Source organism: Meleagris gallopavo, chromosome 17 (genome assembly GCF_000146605.3).
Source record: "Meleagris gallopavo isolate NT-WF06-2002-E0010 breed Aviagen turkey brand Nicholas breeding stock chromosome 17, Turkey_5.1, whole genome shotgun sequence".
NCBI classification, from domain to species: Eukaryota; Metazoa; Chordata; class Aves; order Galliformes; family Phasianidae; genus Meleagris; species Meleagris gallopavo.
Genome location: NC_015027.2, coordinates 8,851,906 through 8,862,492, shown reverse-complemented (window position 1 = coordinate 8,862,492; position 10,587 = coordinate 8,851,906). Strand labels below are relative to the sequence as shown.

At 49.4% G+C, this 10,587-nt stretch overlaps 1 long non-coding RNA gene across 1 annotated transcript; it reads left to right on the top strand.

The window, feature by feature from the left end:
- Positions 1-1,408: 1,408 nt before the first annotated feature.
- Positions 1,409-2,943, top strand: LOC109370285. Its single transcript, XR_002120296.1, has 3 exons — positions 1,409-1,479; positions 1,600-1,665; positions 2,097-2,943. It is a non-coding gene; the product is annotated as an uncharacterized LOC109370285 (long non-coding RNA).
- Positions 2,944-10,587: the final 7,644 nt, after the last annotated feature.

Sequence of the window (10,587 nt, the reverse complement as noted above, 5' to 3'; positions counted from 1 at the left end):
TTTGCTAAATTTAGCCATTTTTCTGATGATGACATTCCGGGGAATAGAAAGCAACGCTCTCGCATGAGTTCATCATTCTCAAAAGCCTTTGGTGCCATTTAGTGAAGAATTCTTAGTCTGAAAAACATTTGAATGCAAATTACGGCCATTACCACGATTAAATATTTATTTTTGCCCCAGATGTGAGGATAATTCCATAGCCCTCCTTGCAGATCAGGCAGCAACGCGGAGCACTACTGAGGTATTGACCTGCTCAGTGGGAACCGGAATATTTTCTTTGAAAAGTAGAGAAAAAGATTGGCAAAACTTCTAAAATGATTTCCTTTCTATCTAACTCAAGCCATTCTCCCTTCAAAAATAAGGAAAAAATGACCCTCTTTTACTAGAGGCTCCTTGTGGTCCCAGGTTCGTTGGGCAGAGAACTTTCATCACAGCTTCTAGAAGTACAGATTGGTGATAAACCACAGTTCTGAGCTCCTGGCACCACCCAGGACAAAGCCTTTCTCACCTATCAGAGGGATGTTTGTGGCTCCGCTACGGTGATAGTGCTCTGTATGAACATCTCTTGCTCTCTGATTTCCCAGGTCCCAGAATCTATTTGATAGAAAAGGACTCGAGGATTTTCACTCGTGGAGACAAACTGCTCAATGTAGATAGCCCGAACTGCAGAAATAGGCAAATTCGTTGGCTCCAACAATTAACGTTCAGGCTATACAACACATGGGTCCTGCTTCTGTTCTTAGAGGTGTGATGCTGTCTGGGCAGCCTGCAGGTGTCCTGCTGTGAGGTTTTGGTGTTGCCATAACACTTCAGACTGTGGTGAACCTTTTAACAAAGCCGTGTCTTACAAAAGGATGCGCTCCATAGAGCCATCTGGTCGCAGGCCGTTGTGTAGAAGAAATTCCATACAGTGTAACAATCCCTTCTGCAGTGCTTGGTGAAGGTAAAGCAGAAGACAGCAGTGACTCTTTAATGAGGGGGGATGCCTAAAGAGGGTTGTGAATGGACTGGGAAAGTCATGGGCTGAGGATCACATTGCTCTGCTGAAAGGGCTCCGTCAATGGGGCCATTCGTGGCGGCTGTAAGCGATCCGCCCTGGGATGGGGTTAGGCATGAGCTGAGCTGCTCCCTGGAGGAGTCGGGGTTGGAATGGGGTGGCTGAAGAAACACAAGAGCTGCAGAATAGAGAAGGGCTCTTAATAAAGACAAGGGCAGCTGTGTACCGAGTGCGGGGTGAGATCACGTTTCAAGAGCTCGGGTCCTCTTTCTGCTGAGAGCTCCCTTACACGGGGGTGTAACGGGGATGTAACCTGGGAACACCCTGCTCTGGGGAGGCCTCCTCCCAGGGCACTGCCCACCCCCTGCCCTTACACACCGCCAGGACATCTGTACCCATCACTCCAGGTTGCCTCTGTCTATGGCGAACCAATGGGACCAGAAGAGAGGTGGCCGATGGTGTCCCGGGAGTGTTTGCAGGAGGTAGGAGCTATGCCTCAGCACAGCTGTGGCCGAATTTAATTCTGACTTCACCAGACAATGAGTTTTCTTCCTCACCGTTTTTCAGTTCATTATTCTCCCTCTTGTTTTTCCGCAAATCAGTAAACACGCTTAGCAGGTTACTGCAGATCACCGGAGCTAACTGCACACATGCACTCTTATCCAGAGGTAATTGCTAAGAACTGTTACTAATCTTAAATGTCAAGAAAGTGATTTAAATATAAATTTAAATTTGCTGCAAACTGAGAGAGTGCACACAGACAGTGCTGCAGCTGAGCTCAGCCCCGCAGCCTGTGGGATGTGATGGACTATGATTCTCAACTTGGGCCAGGTTTAAACACACAGAGAAATTCAGAGCAACTTGGAAGCAGCCCTCAGCACTGCTGGCTGGGGGACAAAGCATCCAGCACACCTCCACCTCTGCCACAAAGCCCTCTCAGATTGCTTATCCCATTTCAGCAGGTGTGATGGGAAGGCTGCGTTTTGCTGGTAGGCATAGCGGGTTTTTGCAGGATGGATACTGCGGGTTTTTCTTCTTTCAAAGTGCATTTAGAAAGAACTGTCTTTGGCCTAACAACATTGACGCTTCCTTTTTCCAGATCACTCAGGAAATCACAAGTAGCATTACCACCTGGGACCTGCCTGGGCTCTGGCACCATTCGCCTTCCTCTGCCTCCATGGGAGCAGTGATAGGCTCCCAGTGATAGGCACAAACCCATTAAGCAAATGGATTTTTTCTTGTGAAGTGTTTAAAAATAGTCACTTTTTATTATTAAAAATGGTGGCTGGTGTGTCATGACTCAACAGTCCGAGGGCAAATCTGCACACTTTATATCAATACTTCACGTAAGCAACTGAAGTAATCGATAGTTCAAGTATATGTCTGTATTTATTACATATTCAATCGACTAACTCATGCTCTTTCATCAATACATTAACTGATAATAAAACTCCGTTTACTATAGAAAATATTAGACACTGTGTAACGAATAATTGAACATTACTATGTGAGAGTATTGAGCTACAAAGGAGCAGTGGGAGGGAGCTGCGCTGTGCCCTCCCGGCTGAGCCCACCTCGCGTGATGAAAGGGAAAACAAAATGCTATAGATAAGAGATTAAAAACGCCTTGTGCTAATAAAGATCTGAACTCATCAAAGCAGGAAGGATTCAAACGAGGCAGGTGCTGGTTTTGAGCTGGCTGAGAGGTGTCCTTCCATCAGCAGTAGCGGCTTGGGGAGTGTTGTCCAAATCAGCAGTGTGTGCCCTGGGGACAATAAAGAAGCAGGTGTCTGCCCTTGGGGACAATAAAGCCAGCCTCTGCCCTTGGGACACCAAAGCAGCAGGCTCCTTGCTGGCACACACCTTGGCATGAGATTTTGTTGTAAAGGATGGCTCAGGGGACCAAGTGAGAGCAGCCAATGGGCACCGCAAGCTGAGACCACAGCTCCACGAAGGGGACAGCCCCAGGGCTCCTCACCCCATCAAGGTGCAGGGACAATCCCACAGCTGTCCTTGCAGGGCAGCCCTAGGGCTACCAGCATCTGCTGGGTCCTATGGCATGCATGGGGCAGACTCTAAGCACACAATGATACTTAGCAGCCAAGGAGCATCTTGTTACAATTTACAGGGTATTAATGAGCAATCTGGTTCATATGGTAACAAGTGATATCGCTCTGCGTTAATATGAGGGTCATTAATGCGTACTCTAACCGAGGAAATAATGAGGATGAATTACTGCTGTGGGACAGCACTGTGAAACATTCTCGCTGCCCCTGGACTGGGTACCAACCCATGGGGATGGCCCAAGTCCTGTGGCACAAACCACTTGTGACCTTGGGTCAGACGTGAGGGAAGGTTTATTCGCTATCGCTTTTAATTAAGCTTGAGAGCAAAGCCTTTATTAGGTCTGAGAGATGCATCCTATGAATGTGCTGCAGGACTATTAGCTATATTTTATTTTTATGATTGTTATTATTTATTAGCCTGGAGACCCAGCGGTCCATCGATTTGTCTTGGAGTAGCCCAAACGGGGCTGAATGCTCATATGTCACCTTCATTGGGCTGACCCTGGTGATTCCTTCCGTAAAACATTTGTCATTAGCACGGGCTCTGGGTTTGGTGTGGGAAACATTCACCAGTGGAGCGGAAGAGTAGTGGCATTGGCACAGGCTGCCCAGAGAAGTAGTGGGGTCACCGTCCCTGGAGGTATTCAAGAACTTTGGAGTTGTGACGCTTGGGGACACGGTTAGTGGGAATGGTGGGAATGGGTTGGTGGTTGGACTTGGTGATCTTGGAGGTCTTTTCCAACCTTAATTGTTCCATGATTCTATGAGTGGGCGTGGTGGTGATGGGCTGATGGCTGGACTTGATGTAGAAGCCTTCTCCAACTTTAATGTTTCTATAATTCTATGATCCTATGAAAACTGCAAAGAGCACTTAATTTACAGGGCAGATGGGGTGCCTGTGTGACCACAGTGGCCAGCCAGGAACTGCATCTGACCGCACTGATGTGCGTTTATGCTGGTGCCTTGCGAGGGAGAACGTCTGTGTCTGTGTCACTGCCGATTGCCCTCCGCTTGCTCTTGCGTTTTATAGTTTCAGACAAGCAGCCTTCACCTGAGGACATGTCAGAGCATTGCTGGTTACTTGTCCAAAGGGGAAAACATTCTTCATCTCCTTCAGTAGTTTGTGCTTTATGATGCAGTAATACCCTGTTACTGGGGCTGCAGCCTCCCCAGGTAGCACGGGCTTTGTGTTATGCGTGTTCCAGTGATTCTGCACACTCTCCACGTTATGTATTGAGTGTATTGAGCTGACGATCTCAAATGCTATGCAAATGAAGGAATAAAAATATGCAATATTTTCAAAGTGAAAAAAAAAAATCTTCATTTCAGGAGATACAGATTTTTGTGGCAAAGGCAAAAGATGATCATTTACACCGCGTTACAGCCCACAGTGGCAGAGCCTCCTGCAGTGGCCTCACCCAAAGCATCACCCATATCCTCCCCCATGGCCTTTCCCATGGCTTCCTCCATATCTTCCATAATCTCCCCCATGACCTCCCCCATAGCCTCCCCAGTAGCCTCCCCCGTATTGTCTCTGATGAACACCCCCATGGCCTCCCCTATATCCTCCCCTCAGGATCTCCCCCATGGCTTCCTCTTTATCCTCCTCCCATGACCACTCCCATGGCTGCTCTAATAGCCTCCCCCCATGACCTCCCCCATAGCCTCCCCCATATCCTCCCCTCATCCCTCATTACCACTCCCATGGCCTCCTCTATATTCTCCCCTATGACCTCCTTCATGGTATCCTCCAGAATCTCCCACCCAGCCCCAGCCCAGTGCCCTGCCTTCCCACCCATCTCTTGGTTTTCCTGCACATAACTCAGCACCAAGCGCACTGCGCGTGCAGATATATGGGTGGTGTGTGTGTTTAATAAAATACAAACTTACATTTCCCTTTTCAAATGAAATTAACATACTTTATTGCTAGCTATAAGAAATATTCCTTTAGGGTAAGAAGTTTATAAAAAATTTAAAGTAACAAAGGCAAACTTATAAAAAATTCATTTTTTAGTAGTGATTGCTCTATAAAAAAAAAGTGAGTTTAAGTGAGAATACAAAATTCACAGAATTAATTATGTAAACAGAGAAAAAAAAAAGGCAGAAGAGCTGAAAACCAAGCTAATTAGCGGCAGAATCACCCCACCAGTGTCAGCCTTGACCTGCAAATCATCTGCTTAAGAGTAACCCACAGCGACAATTGCGTTCTTCCAGAACTGTTTGTTCAATAACTCTGCTGAGGCTCGGGGCGGGGTGGGCTTGGTGGCAATGCCATAGGGGTTCTCAGGCTTTTCTCACGGCCACCAGCACTCCCGTGGGCATCTCTGCATTTTCTCCACAGATGTGATTTTTTGTGCTCTGCAGTTTCCTCGTGGGTATAAGACTTTTCCCACGGATTGATGCACTGGGAAGGGCCGCATCCCAGTGTCACCATCTGGGATCGAGCTCCTGCGCTCCTTCCTCCACATCGCTCAGCTTTAATGATTGCCCTGCTAAATTCCAAGCAGCCGAATGCAAAAGACGGGACCAGAATGAGCAAGACTTTCCATTCACAGGCACATTAAACGTGTCATTGAGATGGAAGTCACTTGCTCCATCTCGCCAGTGCCTTGCATTATTTTTCACCATAGGAAAATTTTCAGAAGGAGAAAAGAAACTTAAGAAACACATTTACAAGTAAAGTTGAATAGAAGGGAACTCTTGTGAATACAAATGCTACTGCGAGTGCTGCGTGCAGTCCTGCCCAGTGCTGCCTGCATGGCCTGAGGGGGATACAAAAGGGCATTTGTATGGGAGGACAAGCACAGGGCCTCACTAAGAGCTGTCACTACTCCACCACTGCAGGCAGGGCTGGTGATGGGGCCAAGGCCAGCACCAGAGCTGGAGCTCACTCCTGGGAGAGGAGCACCAGGCCCCACGTGTGCCTGCACCACCACATTTGTGTGCTCCAACGCTGCTGTGCTTCAGCCCCGGCCATATCACAGTGGCACTTCAGGGCTGGAGAGCTCTCAGCTGTGAGCTGCTCCCTGCCACTGGCACTGGTTCAAAGCCGCCTGGTGAACTAAATTGATTTTTTATAGCTGCTCTGGAGCAAGTTTAATGAATCTGTTAGTAGCTGCTCCCTGCTCCAACCTCATCTCGGCGCTGGAGCTGCAGCACAGTGCTGCACAGCAGTGGCTGCTGAAGCCGTACTACCCTCCGTGCAGCACTGCTGTCAATAGCTGCTGCCTGCATGACCCTGCAGGGACTGCACGGGCACATCACCAGCGGGATGAGCGGCTGCTGGCCCTGACACTGAGCCATGCAATAACACAGGTTGGCACAGGTGCTGTCAGTGCCCATTGTGGCGCACGGCGGCTGAAGGAGCATCCTCCTCACAGCCCGCTGCTGGGCTCTGACCCCATCCATCAGGCAGCACTGGGAAAGCCGCTGTGCTGCCGCAGCCTGCTGGGTGACAGGAGTGTTTTCAAACACGCAGGCAGCTCTGAGCAGTGCCTTCCCCAGAGGGCAGGGCTCGCTGTGCGCCGGTTGTGCCGATAAATGATGCTGCTTCCGAGTGGAGTGCTTAACTCTTGCCATGCAGCAATTGGGCTCAGTGCTGGGGCTGGAGAGCAGTGGGGAAAGGGAAATGCTGGGGATGGGGAGGAGTAGGGATAGGCACACATCCTGCGGGGTGTCAAACTGGTGGGAAGGAAATAAAAGAAGTGGGTTTTTTTGTTGGTTCGGGACAAAAGATAATTAATATTGATTAAAGCAATATAAATGCCAGCAAGCATTAGCAGGAGAGCCAAGAAATCACTTAACTAGCAAACAAAGGATCTCTGCAGCGCCATGAGAGCAAGGGGCACAGCCATGCACACTGCCTACTGAGCTCCTTGCTGCTGGGCGCTGAATGTCCAGCACAGGAGGGTTTGCTGCTGCACAGGGGGCTCAGGAGGGTCACAGCGTGTCCTGGGTCTCACATGGGAGCCCTGCCCAGAGAGGGAGGCATGGCATTTCCAAGTGGCATGGCTCACACCTGGCCCTCACCTTCATATCACCCTGAGAACCCCCCATCGGTGCAACATCAGAACCTGTGAGGAGGATGATTTCCCAATGTCTCACCTGAAAATGCAGCAAAAAGGAAGGTGAAACTATTCAACTCCAGGCAAAAAGCCCTAGTGCACAGCCTAGTGCTTCCTAACCTGCCCTAGGGGAGAGCTGCAGCCCTGCCCCCTGCAGTGCCACCAGCTGTGCCCCAGTCTTCCAGCTGTGCCCCACAGGATTTCAGCTGTGCCCGTGGTCCTCCAGCTGTGTTCCCACAGAATCCCTCCTGCTAGCTGGCAATGACATGAGCAACCCGTTCCGGGACACCACACACTCTCACTGCTGAGCAAGCAGCAGATGGGACCAGCTGTGCCCATCTGATAATGCCCCAGACCTTCTGTCTTCTGATGTCTGCAAGGAGGACTTGCAGGGCCTGGAGCAGCACAGTGGGGATATGGATGGAGAGAGGTCACTAGGACCAGGCAGTGCCATGCAGAGAAGGATCTGCAGCCTCTCCTTCCTCCCACAGCAGAGAACATCAGCCTGGGGGTGACTGTCCCCACCATTCAGACCCCATCCCCGTCTCTCCTGCACCTGAGCAGAGGCTCAGAGGTTGAACTGCTGCCCTGCCGCTCACTGGCCTGGTGCATTTTTTTTCTGACTTCAGAAAGTCATTATGCTGTAAGCAGAGGAATGCATCTCAGAGCATCCTTGTTAATTTGAACAACTATTTACTTAAGCACCCAGCCCTCTCCCCTCCACATTATGTATGCAGCCATCCACCTGCTCTCTGTGCTATAACTGCGCTATCGATCCGCACAACTTCAATAACCTCATTTAGATTCCGGGCGCCGGCTCAGGGACTCTATCTCAGTGTCTGGTCAATAGCTTATATTTTTAATTTGTCAATAATCAGTCAGGGCCTTGGTCTGAGTGCTGCTGAGGTTCTCTGTTCAATGGGGAAGGTGAAATCACTCAAGCAGGGTCATGTTTATGGCCTAAGTTGAACCATGGGAAATGGAGATATCAGTCAGGCTTATGAAAAATAACATGCTATATTATTTTTCATAAACCTGACAAAATCGTATTTATTTAAAGACAAAGATAAGGCACCCAAGCAGACAGCATTCGCTTTCCCTTCCCATCCAAGCGTGCTGTGCCCAGCAAACAGAGCTGTGCTACTTCACCCCTCCCCAACTCCCCCCAGCTGAAGGCAATTCCTGATTACAAGAAGGCAATTCCTGATTACAACCTTAATTAGCAGCAGCAGGGTTGAATAAGGCTTTAGAGCACAGGTATATGTGGAGCTCTGGCAAGCAGGGCTGAGTTTGGCTGTGAGGTGCTGTGCTGAGCTCTGCTTGCTTTGGGGGGGGAAGATTCCAGGTGAGTGCTGTGTACTTTCTTTGGTCTGTATGGAGGAGGAGTGTTTAAGTGCTGTGAACTCTTTTTAAAAGCTGGGGATTTAGTAGGAGGATGACTGAATATCTGAAACTCAAGCCTTGATTGTTTGTATGAGCAGTGACTGCTGCTATAGGCAAGGTGTTCCTGGTGTTGGTTTTGCTCTGGATGAACCTAAGAGATTTAAGAATGAAGGGCAATGAGTTGTGGCCTTGACTCTTTCATAGGGGCTGTCCTTGGTTTTGTGTTGCCAGGTGTTTCTACACAGGGGTGCCAGCTGCCAGCTTTGAGCACCTGGCAGGCTCCAGCCCTATCTGTAGAGTGGGTGATGCTGTGTGTGGAGGTTTAGCTCTGATCTCTGTGCTAGGCTTCTGGACTCACAGCTTGGCTTTCTGCAGCCAGGAGCTCCTTGCAGCAGCTGTAAAATAAGTTTTGAAGACGTTGTTCCTTTAGGCAGGTATGTTTTGGTGGCTAACTAGATTGCAGAATTGGTGCTGATGGGCAGAGCTGTGGCGTAGTGAAGGGGCAGGGCTGCTGTTTGCACAGTGATCTGTACTTGTAGAGCTGGTGGGGGGTATTGGGGTGTGATGCTGCTGCATGGCCCTGTGCTCTCAGGTGCTGCCTGCCTGCTGTCCTTCAAGGCAGTGCTAAGCTGTGTCTGTAGGTCCATACCCAGAGAGGAGCCCCACTCTAGCATCTCACACTTGTCTCCTTTGATTGCTCTGACAGCCAATTCTGGGGAGTTGGAAGGTGTGCCATTATCTGGGACTACATTATGAAAGTGTCACACGGGTGATGAATGGCAGCGTTCACAGGCTCCTAAAGAACAGGGAGGAAAGAGTGACATTAGGAAAGATTTTCTTTTTATGGTTTCTTCAATAGGGAGGGTTCTTCAGAGGGCTGTATTTCAAATTGGATAATCAAATACTCCTCCTGGCCTCCCAAACTGCAAGAAACTGCAGAAGGAGTGCCCTAATAGGGTGCCAAGGGGCAAAGCCTCATTTCAGGGCCTGCCTGCTGCAGCAAGCTCTTGGATGCTGGTGGTTGTGTTTGTGCACTCCCTGCTGTGAAACTGGTTGTGAGCCTACAGGAACCTCCCCTTCCCCCACCCAACCCCCCCACCCTAACCCTTGCCTCCAGAGCCTTGCCTGCATGCTGGAGCTGTGCAGTTGCTCCCTGCACCCCTCCTTGTGCCCTATCCTGGGAGTAGCTCACAGGGTATCACTTGGAATGATATTTAATACTGCTGAAAAAACCCTAAAGACCTATTGACCATGCAATATACTGTGTCAGTGCATTTTACAGGCAAGTACAAAGTGAACATCAATAATCCCACATGTGCTATTACTGCACACATCTCACCATTAAAATAAAGACCTGGCAGTGGCTGGAAGCGCTGCTTGTGCTGCTCCTGTCACCAGGAACTCCCAGGGTGTGGGGTGGGAACGGGATGGTCCCTCTGTGCCCTCCCCACTGAGGGCCCACAGTGTTATGTGGTGATGAGTGTGGGAGCTTGGGAAGTGATCTGTGTCCTGGAGCTACGTACTGGTGCCTTGCTGCATTTTAGTCATTACAAGTGTGTATGCTATGGGTAGGAATGGCCTTTATACTCAGCTCTAGGCTCTGTGTGGTGCAGTGGCATTGTTGCTGGGGCCAGGTACCAGCCAGCATCTGCCCTGGCACTGCAGGAGCCTCCTAGGCATGTGGCCAAGTCCCTGGAGGAGAAGGGGAGAACTAAGGAGCTTGTCCCCAAAAATGAGTGCTCTTAGAGACAATACCTTCTTTAATATAGAAAAATTTGAGCAGAAGCCATTGCAGGAAGTAAAAGCTGCTATTCTAATTTTTTTTCTCTTGCCTTCAGGATATTAATGATAACAGATTAATAAAATCAAAGGCAGCACAATGAGAGGGGGGCATCAAGGAGAAAAGAATGTTTGCAGTACAATCATTCAATTTTCATGGCAGTTCTCACACTGAGAAAATCTGTCTGCGATTGCTGATGAAAAGATAGAGAGTTGATGTACGGAGCACGAAGGAGTGATGTCTGAGCACGGTTCCCTTTGTGCTCCCTGTGTACGACACGCTGGTGCACAGTGTTAG